Source organism: Epinephelus moara, chromosome 4 (assembly GCF_006386435.1).
Source record: "Epinephelus moara isolate mb chromosome 4, YSFRI_EMoa_1.0, whole genome shotgun sequence".
In the NCBI taxonomy this organism is placed as follows: domain Eukaryota; kingdom Metazoa; phylum Chordata; class Actinopteri; order Perciformes; family Serranidae; genus Epinephelus; species Epinephelus moara.
In genome coordinates, this window is record NC_065509.1 from 20907086 (window position 1) to 20910158 (window position 3073).

The window sequence follows — 3073 nt, forward strand, 5'->3', positions numbered from 1 at the left end:
ATTAGGTGTTTCCTTCTTACACTCTGGCTTCTGTATAATGATTTACACTGGCTTACATCCTGTATGTTGATATCAACTCTCCATTCCATTAATAGGCAAATAATTAACAGGGTCCACTACACCAGGGATAACATTCACACTAGACTCACATTAGTGCTGCATCAGTAAAAGCCCCGAATTACTTTGTGTCACTGTAACATCAACGTCACACCAATCTCTTTAGAATTGAATGCTTTACGTGTGACTGCGCCAGCCTCCACCCTGAAGCCACTCTATGCAGCGGAGGAGAAGAAAGGTTTCCATTCAATTACTAGGCCCTCTTGCTCCCTTGCACTCTGCAGAACTGATAATGCATCTCTACACGCATGTGTGTATGTGTGTGTGCAGGCGCGTGGCTGTGCGATCATACCTCTCATTCTTCTGAAAGCTGGACATGCCTCTGAGGGATTATCCCACCTCGTGAGCAGCATTGTGACTAAAAGTCCCTTTGTCCACTTAAAGAAATGTCTGTTTCTACCTGCTCTGACTCACTGGAATAGGAAATAAAGTGTAGCAAGTGTTAACACAGACTCTTTGTGATTTTAGTTTACCTCAAAGCCCCACAGTTTTTTTGATTAAATATCTTAATTGATTTAATTATAATAACTTTTGTATGTTAACAGTAAACTGATCTGGATTTCTGATCTGATTTGCGAGCTGTGTTTACCTGAAGTTTGTAAATGGTGGCAGCGTCACATTACACAAAGGACGACTGCTTGCAAAATGCAGACATCCGAGAGTCCTACAGGACACTTGCATGGTCATGCGTGGGTAGAAGATTGGATGTTTGTTTTTTTGTTTTTTTATTGTTGAAACATTACAAAATGAACCCAAGGAGAAATGATTTCATGTGGCAAATTTGATGAAACTTGCCTCTGTAGTACATTTGTATAATACAATTCACAATCAGTGCTAAACTATTTATTATTGTTGCTTGGAAACAAGTTTGGCACACATATAAAAAAAAATAGATAACAGGTTACGGTATTGTGTATGTGGCATTTAACTTGTGCTTGCTTGCTGTCCTCTGCCCATCTATTAATACCATGTATTCATTTTCCCATTGATGCAACCACACTAATTGCTAACTATGCAAGAATATCACTGAGTGCCAATTATTTTCTATTACGATCTTTCCACAGTCATGTCCTGGCTTGGCTTGACTTGGTTTGACCTGGCATCTCAGCCCAGCCCATCAGGGATTTCTTCTCTGTTACAACAGGGCTACCCGCTTGGAGGTGTGTCTAACTGATGACGGCTGGTCCTGAGTAAAAGCCCCATGCTAGTTCATGGCTAATTCCCCTGTTATTTTGCTGCATGTGGTTTTGCATCACACAGCATGTCCTACTAGCAGTTGCTGATCACTTCAAGATGACAGCCTGGTTTTTGTAGGCCAATAGGTTTATCAGTTTATTTACCTGCTTTATGGAAAGGTTGAAAGCAGTTGTTTTAGACATGAGGACATACTGTAACTGATGATTTTGCTGTTGGTATCATGACTGATGATGAAATCTGTTGTCGTAGTTACAGCAACAACCTGTGTATCAGCAGGAAACGTCCGTGGGTGGGCTTTTTGAATTTTAACTGGATGCACACTTTGATTGGATACAGGAACATACAGCAAGTGACAATTTGTCATGGGCATTTTGCTGCTTGTTTGACTATTGATTACTACAACCCGCTTTTTTTCTAATGAAAATAACCTGTTTGTCTGACCAGAAAACGTCCCTGGGTGGGCTTGAACCACCAACCTTTCGGTTAACAGCCGAACGCGCTAACCAATTGCGCCACAGAGACAACTGTTGTTGAAGGGGAGGGGCCTCTATCTGCAAGCCCCACCCACTTGCATTTGCTGATCACTTTAAGGTGCCAGCCTGGTTTTGTAGGCCAAAAGGTTTATCAGTTTATTTACCAGCTTCCATACACAGACCTAAAGAAGGTAATGGGGTGTTTTATTTTAAATTTTGAAACAGGTACACTCCCACTTTGAAACCAACTTTTTTTTGGATAAAGTGACATGCTGTAACAGATGATCAATTTGCTGCTTGCAACCTGCTTTTTTGTTTACAACGATAACCTGTGTATCTTAGCAGTAAACGTCCCTGGGTGGGCTTGAACCACCAACCTTTCGGTTAACAGCCAAACGCGCTGACCGATTACGCCACAGAGACAGCTGTTGGTCAATGTATAAGGGGTAGGGGCCTCATTCTGCAAGCCCCACCCACTTGCAAGTGCTGATCACTTCAAGATGACAGCCTGGTCATGTTGGCCGATAGGTGTTTTAATTTATGTCCCTGCTTTTTGGAAAAGTGGAAACTAGCATACACAGACATAAGGAAGGTGATGGGGCATTTTATTTTACAGGGCTCAACAATAACGATTGCCCGATTGCCCGGGGCAAGTAAAACTCAAGGTCGGGCATGTAAACTAACAACTCATTTGCCCGATCGGGCAAGTTGCTAAAAATAGTAAAAGTTAATAACTAATTGATAAAATAAATGTATTTTAAAACGTGCTCCTTCAGCTCTGATGCAGCGATCTTTCTGCCTGAAGTCACAGGCACACGCTGTGTAATAATGTCCGCCTGAAGTCACAGGCACACGCTGTGTAATAATGTCCTGCCCACAGCCCCCATTGATATTATTTTGTGTGACGGACGCTTCATATAATAACATAACAATATACTATTTATGGTGTTATGTCATCGTGTCATTTCTGTCTCTACATGGTCACGCGTTAACAATTCTCCTCTGCTCTCTGTATTGCGCATGGCGGAGTTCTGCCACACACAGGTGAGCACGCTAGAGCGGCTCGGGCCGCATTTTCCTAACCAAACCTGACCCCAAGTCCGGTGCAGTTTGTCAGCTGACAAAGTTATTGTTATGGACACTGTGTAAATAACCATCAACAGACTGCTGTTACGCACAGACAAACAGCTGCTCGCACATCAGCGCAGCACAACACTCGTGCTGAGCTTGTGTTGCGTTCAGGCGTTGTCACGTAAATAACAACTTCCAACACTTAAATAGGTCAT

The 3073-nt window shown here is 42.5% G+C and overlaps 2 non-coding genes across 2 annotated transcripts; both read right to left on the minus strand.

The window, feature by feature from the left end:
* Positions 1 to 1762: 1762 nt before the first annotated feature.
* Positions 1763 to 1836, minus strand: trnan-guu (transfer RNA asparagine (anticodon GUU)). The gene has a single exon. It is a non-coding gene; the product is annotated as a tRNA-Asn (tRNA).
* Positions 1837 to 2136: 300 nt separating this feature from the next.
* trnan-guu (transfer RNA asparagine (anticodon GUU)) lies at positions 2137 to 2210 on the minus strand. Its single transcript has one exon. It is a non-coding gene; the product is annotated as a tRNA-Asn (tRNA).
* Between the last annotated feature and the right edge of the window lie 863 nt (positions 2211 to 3073).